Raw genomic sequence first — 19,100 nt, 5'->3', positions numbered from 1 at the left:
GGGCTTAAGATTGCCTGGCCTCTGTCAGTCAGAGCCCCTCTAGAACTGGGATTGGAGTCAACGACACAAGGAGGAAGGAGTAGTGCCCAGAGGAAAATATGAGTGTGGTAAGAAAGGGAGAATAGCAGAAAGTGAAGAGGAACTAAAGATTAGATAGCATCACTGACTCGATGGACAAGAATTTGAGCAACGTCCGGAATTCAGTGGAGGTCAGAGGAGCCTGGCATGCTGTAGTCCATTAGGTTGCAAAAGCGGGACATGACTTAGCGACTGAACGACAAAAGGAAGGGAAGTGGGAAGGCTGGTGCTGGATAGGCAACTGATGAACCTCTAATGTGTCACCTTTTTGATTGGCAAGTATGTATCAGCTATTGCTGGAATTTTTATTGAGGTTATCTGAAATTTCTGCTGGCTATAAATCTACAAACAGGCCTGAGCTTTTACCATTGCTCCATCACATATTCAGCTCTCTCTCCCCAGAAACCCCCTTTCACCCAGGAAACTCTTATTGTCCTTGAAGAACTACTCTTCCCTGAAAAGGCTTTTCTGACTCTCCATCTGGTTACTCACTGACACCAGGCTCTCATGGTCCCCTGGTTTTCCTCTAGGGCAGCAGTTGACATACTGAGATATATTTGTTTCCATATCTGGCTCTCCCACAGGCAGGGTTCTCCTTGAGGATAATGTTATCAGATGCTTTGGCTGCAAATAACAGAAACCTAATGCAAACTGACTTAACCAATATGATAATTTATTATTTTTCAAAATGTTAAGTGTTTGGGTAGGGCAGCCTCCAGAATTGGTTAATATAGTGATTCAACAGTCTCATCAAGAGCTCATCTTCTTTCCCTTTCTCTGCCATCTTCAATGTTTAGCTTCACCTTCAGGCTGCTAGAGAGAAGGCAACGGCATCCCACTCCAGTACTCTTGCCTGGAAAATCCCATGGACAGAGGAGCCTGGTAGGCTGCAGTCCATGGGGTCGCTAAGAGTTTGACATGACTGAGCGACTTCACTTTCACTTTCACTTTCAGGCTGCTAACAGGATGGCTAAAAAGTTTTAGGCATCATATAATCCAGAGAAAGAAGAGGAAATTTCTATTTCTTTGGAATAAGGAAAACATATTCCAGAAACTCCTATGAAGACTTTACCTTACCTTCTCAGCCATCTCTACATCAGTCACTGGCAAGGGGAATAATGTTATCACAGAGTTTAAGTTAATCATCCAAGGCAGGGTGGAAACTGGTAAATGTTTATGTTAGTTACTACAGTAAAGTCTTGCTGTCAGCCCTCATCCCCTGAACTCTGAGATTCTATGGCTCTGTGCATCTGCCTTTGTGACTCCATTTTCCACCCCAGGCCAAAACTTACCAACACTGTCATATCCTAGACCATATCCTTACCAATAAATATACCCCTCCATAACTTCACTTTGAAACATCTCACTTGCTGACTATATTTCCAGCTCACTTTCTTTAGTATTGCAACTCCAGCAATCTTTCAGCCTCACTCATATTCCACTAATGATTGACATATTCCACCAATGTTCCTACCACCTTTTCACCATCTGTCACCCACTTTATGCCCTCATTTCTCTTCCTAGCCAGCTTAAATTTCATGGTGCATGGTTATGATCACTCCCTTGCATATACTATCAACACCCTTGCCCCACTTCATTTCATGATACTTTTTTTGTAAGGTTACACCCCTACCCATACCCTACTCAGCTTATTCTGTGCACCAAGACCTTTATGTGTGGCTGAAGAAAAACACATGACATTGTACACTAGTCTTTCAGTTCAGTTCACTTGCTCAATCATGTCCGATTCTTTGCGACCTATGAACTGCAACACGTCAGGCTTCTCTGTCCATCACCAACTCCCAGAGCTTGCTCAAACTCAGGTCCATCGAGTCTGTGATGCCATCCAACCATCTCATCCTCTGTCATCCCCTTCTTCCACTTCCAATCTTTCCCATCATCAGGGTCTTTTCCAATGAGTCAGTTCTTCGCATCAGGTGGCCAAAATATTGGAGCTTCAGCTTCAACATCAGTCCTTCCAATGAATATCCAGGACTGATTTCCTTTAGGATTGACTAGTTTGATCTCCTTGCAGTCCAAGGGACTCTCAAGTGTCGTTTCCAACACCATAGTTCAAAAGCATCAATTCTTCGGTGCTCAGCCTTCTTTATGGTCCAACTCGCACATCAATATGTGACTACTGGAAAAGCCATAGCTTTGACTAGACGGAACTTTGTTGGCAAAGTAATGTCTCTGCTTTTTAATATGCTGTCTAGGTTTGTCATAGCTTTTCTTCCAAGGAACAAGCATCTTTTAATTTCATGGGTGCAGTCACCATCTGCAGTGATTTTGGAGCCTAAGAAAATAAAGTCTGTCACTGTTTCCATTGTTTCCCCAACTATTTGCTGTGAGGTGGTGGGACTGGATGCCATGATCTTAGCTTTTTGAATGTTGAGTTTTACTTAACCATTAGTCTTACTTTACTCTTAATGGATTTTTACCGCTGAACAGTAAAGCTGCTCAGCAATCACAATACATTTCATTAGTCTGTTTTGTCTTTCATTCTCCTAGGTGATCCTCCATCTCTGAAAATACCTCCTTTTATGTTCCAAATGTAACTGCCTACTCTGATTCTTATTTTATTGAGAAAACAAAGGTGACTAGAAGAGAACTTCCTTAGATTCCTAACACCACATCTAGCCATCCAGCTGCATCTGTGCCGATAACCTCTGCTTTCTCTATTAATGTGCATTCACAGTCTATGAAACTAATGGACCCATTCCTCTTTTTATGCCATAGATCCAAATCCATTCTCACTTACTCAAGGATATTGCCCCAGCAATTTTCCCATTTTTCTGTCTGGCATCACCAATATTTTTTTCCTACTATGTCAGTGGTTCTTAACCATGGGTTATTTTTGCTCATTGCCCTCCCTCATCTTTCAGGGAACATTTGGCAATGTCTAGAGTCCCTGATCGGAGAAGGCAACGGCACCCCACTCCAGTACTCCTGCCTGGCAAATCCCATGGATGGAGGAGCCTGGTAGGCTGCAGTCCATGGGGTCGCTAACAGTTGGACATGACTGAGTGACTTCACTTTCACTTTTCACTTTCATGCATTGGAGAAGGAAACAGCAACCCACTCCAGTGTTCTTGCCTGGAGAATCCCAGGGATGGGGGAGCCTGGTGGGCTGCCGTCTATGGGGTCGCACAGAGTCGAACACGACTGAAGCAACTTAGCCGCAGCAGCAGCAGCAGCAGAGTCCCTTATGGCTATCACAGCTGGGGAGATTGGGGAATGCATAGAGTGGATAGACTGCCAGGGATATTATGTTCAGAATCCTATAATGGAAAAGACAGCCCTCCACAACAAAAAAGTATTCAGCCCAAAATGTCAGTAGTGCCAAAGTTGGGAAACTCTAAATTAGGTCATTCCTATAAGCACACACGCATAAATTCTGATATTTCTCTCATATTAAATCCTTAAACTCCCCTTCCAACTTCAACCCTGTTGCTATTTTATTGTAGAAGTCCTCAAATATCTTATCTAATCTTGCCGTGCCACTTCCTTTCCTCTAAATCTCACTTAAACTTTTCCAGTCTGGCTCTGCCCCATCAAAGCCAGACATTCCATCAGAATTTCTCTTGTTAAGTTCAACAGTCAATTCTCAACGGCACATAATTGAGTTGATCATTCTATTTTCCTAGAAACATTGCCTTCATTTGATTCTTAAAATCTACCCTCTCCTGATTTTATTTCCAATTTTAGCAATTCTTCTTCAGTCTTCTTTTCTGGTTTTTTATGTCCTAACCTTAGCCCAGAGCTCAGTCCTTGGACCTTTTTCTTGTTTATACTCACTTTCTTGCTGACTTCATGTAGCTTCAAATAATCATCTACATGCCAATGAATCCTAAATTTTTATCTCTAGCCTGAGCCTCTTGCCTGAACTCCAGAGCCATATATCCAGTTGCTTATTCATCATCTCCACCTGAATATTTAAATGCACGTAAGGCTTGGCTGTGGTGTTGGAGAAGACTCTTGAGAGTCCCTTGGACTGTAAGGAGATCCAACCAGTCCATTCTGAAGGAGATCAGCCCTGGGTGTTCTTTGGAAGGAATGATGCTGAAGCTGAAACTCCAGTACTTTAGCCACTTCATGCGAAGGGTTGACTCATTGGAAAAGACTCTGATGCTGGGAGGGATTGGGAGCAGGAGGAGAAGGGGACGACAGAGGATGAGATGGCTAGATGGCATCACTGACTCGATGGATGTGAGTCTGAGTGAACTCCAGGAGTTGGTGATGGACAGGGAGGCCTGGCGTGCAACGATTCGTGGGGTCGCAAAGAGTCAGACACGACTGAGCAACTGAACTGAACTGAACTGAAGGCTTGTCATGTCCAAGCTTAGCTCCAGATCTTTTCCCTTAAAACCTGCTTCTTCCCAGTCTTATTCACCAAAGTAAATGTCATCCATGATTCCACTCTTCCACATCTCAGTCTGATCCATTAGCAAACTTTATAAGCTCTACCTTTAAAATACAGGATATTCAGAATCGGACCACTTAGTACCTCTACTGCTATCATCCTAGGCACCATCATTTCTCCCCTACAATACTACCTATCAGTCTCCCAACCTCCACCCTTATCCTCCTCCAGTCTATTATCAACACAGGAACCAGAATGAAAATGTGACATCATAAAGTAGATCATATCCCTTCTTGGTTCAGAAGCCATCCAATTGCTACCCATCTCTCTCAGAATAAGAGTCAGAATTCTTATAGTACTTAGTCTGCCCCAGTTTCACTAGCCTTTTTGTTTCTCCTGGATCACACCAAACACACTCCAGCCTCAGAGATTTTGTACTTGCTCTTTTTTCTATCTAGCATGATCTCGTTTTTGTGAAAATGCAAGGTCTTTGCTTAATGGTCAGCTTCCTAGAGAGGCCTTTCCTGATCTCGGTATCTCACTGATTCTTCCTGCCCTCCTTCCTTTCTTTATTTGTATTCCTGACTTTTGACACATTCTAAAACTCTATGTATTTCACATATTTATTTGTCCATCTCTCCCTAATAGAATGTAAGCTCCATGACAGCATGTCTGTCTTGTTCACAGTTGTATCCGTAGTGCCTAGAGCAATGCCTCAAACATAGTAGCTTCTCTATACTTATTTGTGGAAAGAATGATCCAGCCCAGTGACCACTACTGGGAGAGACCATATGACTTTAATCCAAATCCGTGGTGCCCAGGAGAGGCACACAATAGGAACTAGTAAAATAAAGGAATCTTCATTATTGTTTTGAACAGTTGTGCCTGTCATGTTTTTCAGTACTTTCTTGATTCTGATGGATCAAGTTTCTCCTCATCTGCACTCTTCAAATAGTCCTGTGGGGAGACAGAGAGTTCTCTGGGCACTCTTTTTAAGTCCCTTGGTATCTGGGAGGCTTTCTATTCCCTTTCTCCTCTTCCTGAAGTTTTTAACCCATGACTCTGTACCCCAGCCAAACCCTGGGCATATCTGACACCATCACTCCTTTGGGCTCCACTCCTGGAACACCTGCACTTTCCACCTAATTTTGGATGCCTGACAACTTTGTTAAAGATGATATTGACTCTTTTGTGTCCCTATATATTTAGGATAGGGCCTGGAACATACTGCTACTACTGCTAAGTCGCTTCACTCGTGTCCGACTCTGTGCAACCCCATAGACGGCAGCCCACCAGGCTCCCCCATCCCTGGGATTCTCTAGGCAAGAATACTGGAGTGGGTTGCCATTTCCTTCTCCAATGCATCAAAGTGAAGTTGCTCAGTCGTGTCCAACTCTTAGTGACCCCATGGACTGCAGCCTACCAGACTCCTCTATCCATGGGATTTTCCAGGCAAAAGTACTGGAGTGAGGTGCCATTGCCTTCTCCATGGAACATACTAGGCATTCTATAATTGGTACTTGGACTAAGCCTTTGCCTATTTCTACTTTTACTTACTGCCATTCAATAAACCTCATTCTCTCCATATTACCACATAGTCACCATAATACCTTAGTAAATGTGTCAGTAAACATATTTCTGTGGTGTTGTGGTTAAGAGCATAGTTTTGGAATCCAATATACTGAGTCCTGGCTCTGTAACTTGCTGGTTATAAAATTTGGGAGAAAAAAAGATATTTAACTTCTATAGCTTCTCTTCCTCTACTGCTAAAATGGAAATAATAATGCCAGAGAAAGTTATGGTGAAGATTAAATTCGATACTGTATACTAAACCCTAGCACTCTGGAACAAAGTAGTTCAATAAGTGATAACAGGAATATTCTCTAGTGCATGATAATAATAATAGTACAACGATGAGTATCTTGAAGATCAGGGACTATATTTTTAGCGTCTAGAATGTATAGACCTTGTGAAGGATGCAGATGGTGAGAGGTGGGGCTGTTGATGTCAGCTGGGGCCACATTATGAAGGGTTAAGCCTTTATTCTTTAGATAATGAAGAATAATCAAAGAGTTGTATAACACCTTAAAGCAAAGAGCAAGTTAAAGATGATATTTGTGAGTACCAAATGAGGAAGGCCAGGAGAGCTGCATCGGGCCATGTTAACAACTCATTGAACTTTATGGTGACTGACATCAGTAATGCACTCAGGCTATAGTTACATGATGTCAGCCTTCAGATGAAAACGGAAAACTTCAGTCAAACATCTGGTTGTTTAGTCTACCCAACATCAAAGACCTGGCTGTTCTGAAACTTTCAGATGTTTGGCTGAATGGTTTAGTTTTCATCTTCATCTAAGGGGCCTGGTAGACACAATCACTATGATTTTTGTCAGCTTTAGGCTTGAGGGTTCTTTTTTTTTAATTATAAAAACATTTTTATGGTAACATAAAAGGATTTTTTTTTAAAGAAAAACAAAACCTTCCTAATTCTACCATGCTAAAACAACTGGTTTTATTTTTGTATATTCCCTTTATAGCATATAAAGTTTATATTGCTTACCCACAGTGAACATACGTTTGTGTCCTTTTCTTTGCACTTAGTGTTATATTGTAATGTTTAATGTTAATATAATTCATGTTGGAAAATAATTACTATATAATATTATCAACTCAATAAACTAGACATCTACTGAATTTTAACATCTTGAGACTGTTGGAAATTTTTGTACTTTTTCATTAAAATGTATAATTTTTTATTTATTAAATTTTTCCCTCTAAAAAATTTCATAGGATAATCAGTTAAAGGTCAAAGTGTTTTTATGACTCACTATATATTTATATATTCCAAAGGAATTTTATTAATTTATGTTGATAACAATAATGTATGAGTTCTCTATTTTACCATAATCTTATCAACATTGATATTATAATTTCAATGCTTTCAATTTTGGCTAATTGAACCAGTTCTAACATAATAACATATAAGTAATATATTATATATGTAATATATATGTAACACATGTTTTATATATGTGTGTATTATAATCTATATTTGCCCTTATCTCTTTTTCTTTCCCAAAACATCAATAAAAAGAGAAAAAATGATTTTTTTCAAGGTATCAACTCATAGTTTAAAAAAATGCAGGAGAAGTTGTCAGTGGGCACATTTTTAGAAGTGGGGAAAGTTAGCAGAGTTGAGAAATTTGAAATATGCTGACAGGTGAATCCAGTGGGAAGCTATAGAAATGAATAATATTAATAGTAATATCTTACAACATATCTTCTTAAATATCAGGCATTGTTCTAAGCATTTTATATATATAATTTATACATATTTATATATATATATTTATATATATGTGTATAAAATCATTTAATTCTCAGAACATCCTTTGAGGTAGATATTATTTTTACCATTTTACAAATGAAGAAAATGAAGTATGAGGTCAAATAATTTGTCCAGGGTCACATAGCCAAATTTCAAGCCCAAGCTATCTAGGTTCAAAATTTATTCCCTTGACTACACATTGTACTGCCTCTTGATAAAGCCTCAGTAATGTGAAGCACAGAGAACCATAGAAGGCAGGGACGAGGTATGGAAATTGATTGAAAGTCTGTGAAAAGAGAAGTTAGACTTGCAAGTCCCTTCCCCAAATGAATAAATCAACCTGGCATATCTCCCTACCCTGGCAGGAGACCAGACATTTGATCAAAAGAAAAATTGAGCCCTAGAGGCCAAAGCACAGATAAATTAGGTCCTGTGGTAGCTGGAGAGAAGGGCCAAGTGAAAACAGGAAAGTTAAGTGAGTGCCTACTTACTGAATGGTGAGGCCTTTGACCCCTATGTCCTGTTCAGGTTAGAGTACTTGGATAGTCAGGCAGTCACACCTGCCTCTCTTACCCAAGAGAAGGGACTGGAGAATCTGACCAGCTTTAGAGAAAAGAACTACAAATACTGATACTTTGGGATCCCCAGCAAACTGGTCAAGTAACCCCCCTATTACTCTACAGTGAAGCCACCAATCAACAAATTCCATCCATTTTACACAGAGCTTCCAATTGACTTTTTAGTAACTTACTGCTAAATATGAAGAGCTGCAAAATTTCACCAAATATTTGAAAAGAGATTCCACAATGAGAGGTGACAAAAGAAACAAACAGAAAATTAAACTCACAGGAAATAAATTAGGAAACAGAAGAAAATTTTGAAATGATCATTACTATGAGAAGGGGATGACAGAGGATGAGGTGGTTGGATGACATCATCAACTCAGTCAACGTGAGTTTAAGTAAACTCCAGGAGTTGGTGATGGAGAGGGAGGCCTGGCGTGCTGCAGTCCATGGGGTTACAAAGAGTCAGACATGACTGAGCAACTGAACAGAACTGAACGGAATTGATACTTAGATAAAAATAGACATTGCATTCATGAAATAAGACTAGGATGCTTTCTTTTAAAAAAAGAAAAAAAAAAGGAATAATAAAAGACTAAGAACTTGTGAAAATTAAACACATGATAGCAGAAAGAATCAACAAAATGTTTGGAAATTAAAGAAATAGAACAAAAAGAGTCTGACAACAGAAGAGATAAGGAAACTGAAAAAAAAAAAAAAAAAAACAATCCAGGAGATCTTAACATCCAAACAACGTGAGCTTCAAAAAGAGAAAGCAAAAAAGAAAAAACTTCCATGGCTGCTGCTGCTGCTGCTGCTAAGTCGCTTCACAGCTAAAGAATACATATTTCCAGTTTATAAAGGCTTATCTTCAAGGGTGGAGCAAAATGGATTTAAAAAACAAAAACTATGTCAAGGGGCATCATTAAGAAACTTCAGAACACTAGAAGATTAAAAAGAAAGTATGCTCAGGCTCCCAGGGGAAAATAATGGTGTTATATAAGGGATTGAGAGAGTATTGAAATAACATTAAATTTCTCAAAAACAAACACTAGAAACTAGAATATGAAATAGCAATGCCTTAAAATTTCTGTAAGAAAAATTTTTTCAACCAAGAAGTCTTTATCCAGAGAACTACCAATCAATTGTGAAGGCAAAATTAAGGCATATTGAGACTTGCAGAGTCTTTTCAAAAAATTACTAGCCATATCTCTTTTCCAGGAGGCTACTACAGGATATATGCCACCAAAATGAGGGAGTTAAAAAAGAGAGAGAGAAACATGGGATTGGAAAATAGGAGATAAAAGAAAGGAGAGAGGCAAAGAGAATCCCCAAGATGATTATAAAAAGGAATCATAGAACTGAGAAAGTAGCATTGACATAGGTGCATGTGTGCATGTTCAGTCATATCTGCTTCTTTGTGACCCCAGAGACTGTGGCCCACCAAGCTCCGCTGTCCAGGGTATTTTATATGCAGGAATACTGAAGAGGGTTGCCATTTCCTTCTCCAGAGGATCTGTCTAACCCAGGGATCGAACCCACGTCTTTTGCATCACCTGCATTGGCAGGCAGATTCTTCACCACTGCACCACCTGGAAAGCCCAAATATATATATAGTTAGTTAGTTCAGTCGCTCAGTCATGCCCAACTCTTTGCACCCGCATGGACTGCAGCACGCTAGGCTTCTCTATCCATCACCACTCCCGTAGCTTGCTCAAACTCATGTCCATCGAGTCTGTGATGCCATCCAACCATCTCTTCTTCTGTCATCCCCTTCTCTTCCTGCCTTCAATCTTTCCCAGCATCAGGGTCTTTTCCAACGAGTCAGTTCTTCGCATCAAGTGGCCAAAGTATTGGAGCTTCAGCTTCAGCATCAGTCCTGCCAATGAACACTCAGGACTGATCTCCTTTAGGATTGACTGGCTTGATCTCCTTGCAGTCCAAGGGACTCTCAAGAGTCTTCTCCAGCACCACAGCTCAAAAGCATCAATTCTTCAGCACTCAGCCTTCTTTATAATCCAACTCTCACATCCATACATGACTACTGGAAAAACCATAGCTTTGACTAAATGGACCTTTGTCGGCAAGGTAATGTCTCTGCTTTTTAATATGCTGTCTAGGTTGGTCATAACTTTTCTTCCAAGGAGCAAGCGTCTTTTAATTTCATGGCTGCAGTCACCATCAACAGTGATTTTGAAGCCCCCCCAAAAAAAAGTCTGCCACCATTTCCATTGTTTCCCCATCTATTTACCATGAAGTGATGGGACCAGATACCATGATCTTAGCTTTCTGAATGTTGAGTTTTAAGCCAACTTTTTCACTCTCCTCTTTCACTTTCATCAAGAGGCTTTTTAGTTCCTCTTCACTTTCTGCCATAAAGGTGGTGTCATCTGCATATCTGAGGTTATTGATATTTCTCCCGGCAATCTTGATTCCAGCTTGTGCTTCATCCAGCCTAGCGTTTCTGCATATAAGTTAAATGAGCAGGGTGGCAACATACAGCCTTGACGTATTCCTTTCCCGATGTGGAACCAGTCTGTTGTTCCATGTCCATGTTGCTTCTTGACCTGCATACAGATTTCTCAGGAGGCAGGTAAGGTGGTCTGGAAATCCCATCTCTTAAAGAGTTTTCCACAATTTATTGTGATCCACACAGCCAAAGGCTTTGGAGTATTCAATGAAGCAAAAGTAGATGTTTTTCTGAAACTTTTTTGCTTTTTCAATGATCCAACAGATGTTGGAAATTTGATCTCTGGTTCCTCTGCCTTTTCTAAAACCAGCTTGAACATCTGTAAGTTCATGGTTCACATATAGTTGAAGCCTGGCTTGGAGAATTTTGAGCATTACTTTGCTAGCGTGTGATATGAGTGCAATTGTGCAGTAGTTTGAACATTCTTTGGCATTGCCTTTCTTTGGGATTAGGATGAAAACTGACTTTTTCCAGTCCTGTGGCCACTGCTGAGTTTTCCAAATTTGCTGGCATATGGAGCACAGCACTTTAACAACATCATCTTTTAGGATTTAAAATAGCTTAACTGAAATTCCATCACCTTCACTAGCTTTGTTAGTAGTGGTGCTTCCTACTGCCCACTTGACTTCACATTCCAGGATGAAGGTGAGTGATCACACCATCATGGTTATCTGGGTCATGAAGATCTTCTTTGTATAGTTCTTCTATGTTTTCTTGCCACCTTTTCTTAATATCTTCTGCTTCTGTTAGGTCCATACTGTTTCTGTCCTTTATTGTGTTCATCTTTGCATGAAATGTTCCCTTGGTATTATAAGTATGTTCCCTTGGTATTACATTATTCCCTTGGTTCCCTTGTTCCCTTGGTAATATATGTACAACATCATATTCATGATGTTGTACAGCAGAAACTAACATAACATTGCAAAGTAATTATATTTCAATAAAAAACTGGGGGGTCGTAGGATACCATGTACAAAAATTGAAAGAGAATGAAGGGCTCCAGGACTTATGTCTTCAGGAAAATAAATGGAACAGATAAATTATCTGATATACTTGATAATGTAGAAACTAATGGTACAGAGAACTAAACAAATGAAAAAACTATTAATATCTCCAGTAAGGAAAGTATGTACAAGACAGGAAATATAGTACACTTAGCTTAGCACCACAGGACTGGAAAAGGTCAGTTTTCATTCCAATCCCAAAGAAAGGTAATGCCAAGGAATGCTCAAACTACCGCACAATTGCACTCATCTCACATGCTAGCAAAGTAATGCTCAAAAGTCTCCAAGCCAGCCTTCAGCAATATGTGAACCATGAACTTCCTGATGTTCAAGCTGGTTTTAGAAAAGGCAAAGGAAGCAGAGATCAAATTGCCAACATCCGCTAGATCATGGAAAAAGCAAGAGAATTCCAGAAAAACATCTATTTCTGCTTTATTGACTACGCCAAAGCCTTTGACTGTATGGATCACAATAAACTGTGGAACATTCTGAAAGAGATGGGAATACCAGGCCACCTGACCTGCCTCTTGAGAAATCTGTATGCAGGTCAGGAAGCAACAGTTAGAACTGGACATGGAACAACAGACTGGTTCCAAATAGGAAAAGGAGTACGTCAAGGCTGCATATTGTCACCCTGCTTATTTAACTTCTATGCAGAGTACATCATGAGAAACGCTGGGCTGGAGGAAGCACAAGCTGGAATCAAGATTGCCGGGAGAAATATCAATAACCTCAGATATGCAGATGACACCATCCTTATGGCAGAAAGTGAAGAGGAACTAAAAAGCCTCTTGATGAAAGTGAAAGTGGAGAGTGAAAAAGTTGGCTTAAAGCTCAACATTCAGAAAACGAAGATCATGGCATCCAGTCCCATCACTTCATCGGAAATAGATGGGGAAACAGTGGAAACAGTGTCAGACTTTATTTTTGGGGGCTCCAAAATCACTGTAGATGGTGATTGCAGCCATGAAATTAAAAGACGCTTATTCCTTGGAAGAAAAGTTAGGACCAACATAGATAGCATATTCAAAAGCAGAGACATTACTTTGCTGACTAAGGTCCATCTAGTCAAGGCTATGGTTTTTCCTGTGGTCATGTATGGATGCGAGAGTTGGACTGTGAAGAAGGCTGAGTGCCAAAGAATTGATGCTTTTGATCTGTGGTGTTGGAGAAGACTCTTAAGAGTCCCTTGGACTGCAAGGATATCCAACCAGTCCATTCTGAAGGAGATCAGCCCTGGGTGTTCTTTGGAAGGAATGATGCTAAAGCTGAAACTTCAGTACTTTGGCCACCTCATGCGAAGAGTTGACTCATTGGAAAAGACTCTGATGCTGGGAGGGATTGGGGGCAGAAGGAGAAGGGGACGACAGAGGATGAGATGGCTGGATGGCATCACTGACTCAATGGACGTGAGTCTGAGTGAACTCCGGGAGTTGGTGATGGACAGGAAGGCCTGGTGTGCTGCGATTCATGGGGTCGCAAGGAGTCGGACACGACCGAGCGACTGAACTGACTGGACTTCCCTGGTGGCTCAGACGGTAAAGCATCTGCCTACAATGCAGGAGACCTGGATTCAATCCCTGAGTTGGGAAGATCTCCTGGAGAAGGAAATGGCAACCCACTCCAGTATTCTTGCCTGGAAAATCCCACGGATGGAGGAGCCTGGTAGGCTACAGTCCATGGGGTCACAAAGAGTCAGACACAACTGAGCGACTTCACTTTCACTTAGCTTAGCAGTAGCCAATACTTAGAATAATTCAAAACCTGAATTTTGATTTAGTCAAAAGTTATATGTTAACTATATAAGGGAAAGGAAAATAGGTGTCTAGGGTGATAGAAGAGATGAATACTCATCTTCCACAATAGGGATTTGAAAGAAAATGCCTAAAGCTGATAAATCAAAAAGAATCAGTATAAGTTGAATTTCCTTAATTTTTTTTAATCATGTGTTTCTGTGCTGACTGCAAGTTACTTAACAAATATTTACCTGTGTGTTTGGTGTCTTGCTGGGCACTGAAGATAAATAAATAAGCAGAATAAAAGCTTTACCCTTAAAGAAATAGCTCAGAACACAGGTGAGGGAAAAGATAAATAACCAAGTAGCTATCAAATAGATGAAAAGTGCTATAATAGAGAAATATGGTGGGCATAATGGGAGAAGAAAGGAGGGCATTGCTAGCTTTGCCTTGGGAGAGGTGTATCTTAGCTGCTTCACAGAGGAGGAAAGGGAAGGGAGAGCTTTTCAGGCAAAAGGAATTGATGTGAAAAGAGTTGGAGGTGCCAGCAAATTTCCTTTGTCATGTCTGTTAATGCTAGAAGGTAGGATGTGTAGAATCTGGACTTCCTCAATTTTGTTCAGTTTTATTTGGGTCGGGTCAAGTTTAGAGGCATTCTGTGGACATTTTCAAGTCTCAGAAAGGTACCTGCTATTAAAATCCAGCTGATGTCCTGTCTTTGAGGTAGAAAGAAAGCACATAGCTATAGATGGCACAGTGTCATTAATAGGAAAGCCAGGAAAACAATAAAGTGTTTGAAGTTTTTTGGTACATATATCCTCTTACAGTCTCTGTGTCCAATTTGCCCTGTGTGGAAGACCACTGAATTGCAAGCAGAGTTTCTGAGTTTCCAAATATGCTTTCATCCAAGCCTCTCCAAGCAAAACTGGCAGCATTTAATCATCTTTCAAAATATTATGCCTGTTGGTAAACAGACATTAGCTATGAGAATAAGCACTAGCCCACATGTTCCTTGGTTCCCTTTCCTCCATCCTCACTATAATTATCCTAGTTCAGGTGTTGATATCAAACATGGCACCTGATTCCTGACTTCCTTCTCTTTGCATCCAGCCTCTTCCATTCAGTCCATTTCTCCTTGGCACCAGGTTAACTGTTTCTGAAACACAGACCTAATCGTGGCATTCCTTTGATTAAAAAGAAGAACAAGAAAGAAAAGCAATTTTAATGCCTCCCCATAGCCTACAAGATCAAGTCCAGACTCTTCTGTCTAGCTTCCTGGCCACAAACTACATTTCCAGCACCCTTTTCTATCATTCTTCTTTCATCATTTCCCTCTACTTCCTACCACACACACACCCATGCACAATGTTCTTTCTCTAAATTTCCCTAAACTTCTCTGAAATCTTATTCTTCGAACATGGTGAACTTTCATGCCATCAAATATTAGCATGTGTTTTTCTCTCTTAAATGTCCTTTGGCATAGGTATCTTCTTATCTTAAGGCCTAATTCAAATGTCTCTACTTATGGTTAAGAGCATGATGTCTGATTCACCAGAATCTAACCCAGGATTACTAAATGTGTGACTTGAACAAGTTACCTAAGCTTACTTTGCTTTAGAAATAAAAGTGGAAAATAATAGTACCTGCTTCACAGGGTGAGATATAAATAGCACGTGTAAAACACCTAGAACAATGGCAGGCACATAGTTTGAGCTCAATGAATGTTAGCTCCAGTTTAAATAATAATAAATGAATAATTAATGAACAAAATTAAATGTCCTTTTTCATTTATCCAAGGAAAATTGATCATTTCTTCAACTTCCGCCAAGGAAAATTAATCATAAGCAATTCATATTGCCTGTGACATTTACTTTCAGATTTCTTCTACTTTATACAATATCAGTCATATAGAATATATTCAAAATGATTTTTTAAATAAAGTAATATTAACTTCTGAAGTTTTTAAAAATATTGTTTCAAACAATATTTTATACCTAAATATTGTTAGGAAGTGACTTAACAGCAGCAGCAGCAGCATGGATTCATATCCTGGATCAGCCACCTACTAATAATGTGATCTTGTGTGTGTGCTCAGTCGCTTCGTATCCAACTCTTTACAACCTTATGGACTATAGCCCGCCAGGCTCCTCTGTCCACGGGATTCTCCAGGCAAGAATACAGGAATGGGTTTCCATGCTCTCCTCCAGGGGATCTTCCTGACCCAGGGATCGAACTCACGTCTCCTGCATTGCAGGTGAGTTCTTTACCCACCGAGCCACCTGGGAAGCCCAATGTGATCTTCGGCAAGTGACAAAACCTCAGTTTCTATGTGTTTAAAAGGAAGAAAAACATAATTTATCTGACAGAGGATTCAATGGTAATTTTCCTTCAGAGGTTTCCCAGGGTCTGTAGACAAAGCCTAAAACTTTCTGCTAGGTACACAAGTCTCTCCATCATCTGGCCTTTGTCTACCTTTCCAGCTTTGTCTACCACACTCTTCCTTGTACTTGCTACTTCAATGATTCTAAAATGCTTGCATTTCAGGTTTGTCCAGGTTTTTGCATTTTTGTACATGCTGTTCATTCTGCCTGAAGTGTCCTTCCCTTCCCTTCTGCTTACCTAGTTCTTCATCCTTCAAAACTCATTGAAATATTTATAGAATACCTAACAATATATGTTCTGTGTTCCTCTGGTCATTCTACAGATGTCTAAATGCCATTTGGTGTAGTCCAACTGCCTTCAACTGCATCCAAACTGAAAATCAGAGCTATTGAGACTCTTAGAGTTCACCCAACCTAACCCAACACTGCTCAAGCTGAAGAAGTAGTACTAGAGAGAAGAGACTGACTCAAGGTCATGGAGATCTCAATAATTTACTGCTGTGTAACTGTAATTATCCCAGAGTTCAGCAGCTTAGATAACAACCTTATTATTATTTCTCAAAATTTTGTGAGTCAGGAATCTAGTCAGAGCTAGGATAGTTGCTTTTTCTTCTCCACATGGAATCAAGTGAGATCACTCAGTGACAATTTGTGCCCAGAGGGCAGATGGTAACAGATTAAAGATGGCTGTAAATTCTTTGATCCTCAGTTGAGCTTCACTCAATGCTTTGAACCTTCACTTCATTTGGCCCCCTCTTCCCTTCCAGAAAAGGCTTCCCTGGTAGATTAGCTGGAAAGAATCTGCCTGCAATGCAGAAGACCCCAGTTCGATTCCTGGGTCAGGAAGATCCCCTGGAGAGGAGAGAGGCTACCCACTCCAGTATTCTTGAGCTTCCTTGGTGGCTCAGCTGGTAAAGAATTTGCCTGCATTGCGGTAGACCTGGGTTCAGTCCCTGGGTTGGGAAGATCCCCTGAAGAAGGGAAAGGCTATCCACTCCAGTATTATTGCCTGGAGAATTCCATGGGGTTACAAAGAGTCAGACATTCACTTTCACTTTCACTTTCAGATAGTTTCAATGTGATCTCTTTGCTAGAGTACATACTAAGTCACTTCAGTTGTGTCGGACTCTTTGAGACCCTGTGGACTGTAGCCCGATGGTCTCCTCTGTCCAGAGGCTTCTCTAGGCAAAAATACTGGAGTGGGTTGCCATTTCCTTCTCCAGGGGATCTTCCCTACCCAGGGATCGAAACGGAGTCTCCTGCAGCTCCTGCAGTACAGGCAGATTCTTTACCACTGAGCCACCAGGGAAGCCCAAATAATAAAGGCATCTCATACATGCTAAGTCCCTTCAGTCAAGAGTACATGGAATCTTAGGGCTCAAAGAGAAAATGTTCCCAGAAGACAGGAAGTGGGAATTACCAGTCTCTTAAGACTTGGGCTTGGAAACTAGCACAGTGTCACCTCCGCAGTATCTTCCTGGTCAATACAATCATAGAGCCCATCCAGACTCCAGGGAAGGACACAGAGACCCCATCTGTCACTGGGAGGAGGATCAAAGAATTTACAGCCATCTTTAATCTGTTACCATCTGCCCTCTGGCCACAAATTATTTACATTCTTCCCACAGCACAATACATTCACCTCCTCAAAGGACCTGCCCCTCCAAACTCAGCCTATTATAGCATCAGACTCAGGGTCAACATCCATGATCTCATCATCTGAATAAGTTCCAGGCGTGGATGAATATCCTCAGATGTAGTTCCTAGGGTGTAGTTTCTTTAGCATTGTTCTTTTCCATTGAAGCTCTCTGAAACGAAAAATTTACCTTCCCCACATACACCCAACTACTGATTATAACGGTGAGCAGGCATAAAGTAACTGCTGCAGACATTCTGTTCAAAGGAGGGTGGTGGTTGTGGTGGTAGAAGGAATAGACGTACAAAGCAGTCACTGGTGCTTAGAAATTCTGAAATCTAGCCAAACACTTGATGCCAGTTCTTTCATTAAGGCCTACTTCTGCTCCCTGGGAATGAGTCTCTGTGACTTTTGGTTCTGCCCTCTGAGTCACCCTTCTTTTTCCACAAGAAATAGCCCATTTTTATAGTTGAATAGTTTTTTCAGCCTGCTTTCTGCCTGTAGTAGCCTGGGAGTCCAAAGACTTCTTCTCATTTCATACTGCCTCTGTCAGTTTCAGGCCAAGCTAACGTAATCCTTTTAAAATTTAGGGGATTTCCTGTGTATCGAATTATACTCTGCTCCATTATCCAAAACACACACACACAAATCTTTCAGATAGTATTTCTCGACCTTGGTCCCCCTGTGAACCTGCTGTGGAATGACATCGTTAAGACTCTTAGAAACCCTACTATTTAACACAGAGTATCCATAAGGCACAGCATTGAGATCCTCAGAAAAAATTTGTTTCCACTAAGAATAACTTTGAAAGCATCTATGAGACACTGCCTTAAATCTTTCTGACCTACACTGTTGGTGAGAATGTAAATTGGTGCAGCCATATGGAAAACAGTATTGAGTTTCCTCAAAAAAATAAGAAGAGAACTATAATACGATCCAGCTAGTCTACTTCTGGGTATATATCCAAAGAATGTGATAACAGTAATTAGAAAAGATATACATACCCCTATGTTCACCACAGCTTTATATACAAGAGCTAAGATATGGAAACAACCTAAGCGCCCATCAACAGATGAATGGGTAAAGAAGATGTGGTGCATGTGTGTATACATACACACAGACACACACAGACACAGATGCACACACACAGAGAAGTACTATTCAGCCAGAAAAAGACGAAACCTGCTATTTGCCACAACATGGGTGAATCTTGAGGGTATTAGGCCAAGTGAAATAAGTTAGAGAAAGACAAATCCTTTACGATTTCATTCATATGTGGAGTATAAAAAAAATAAAACTAAACAAAAACAAACACATAGGTACAGAGAACAAAGAAGTGGTTTCCAGAGAGGAAGGGGGGTGGGAAGGGTGAAATGAGTAAAAGGGATAAACTGTATGGTGGTAAATGGAAACTAAACTTTTGATAAGCATGCTGTAGTGTAATAGAAATTGAAATATAATATTGTAAACATGACTGTTATAAACCAATGTTACTTCAATTAAAAGATATCTTTCTGAAGTCTTAACAAAAGATCTTAC

This window comes from Capricornis sumatraensis, chromosome 2, assembly GCF_032405125.1.
Source record: "Capricornis sumatraensis isolate serow.1 chromosome 2, serow.2, whole genome shotgun sequence".
Lineage (NCBI taxonomy): Eukaryota > Metazoa > Chordata > Mammalia > Artiodactyla > Bovidae > Capricornis > Capricornis sumatraensis.
This window is presented reverse-complemented; position numbering follows the sequence as displayed.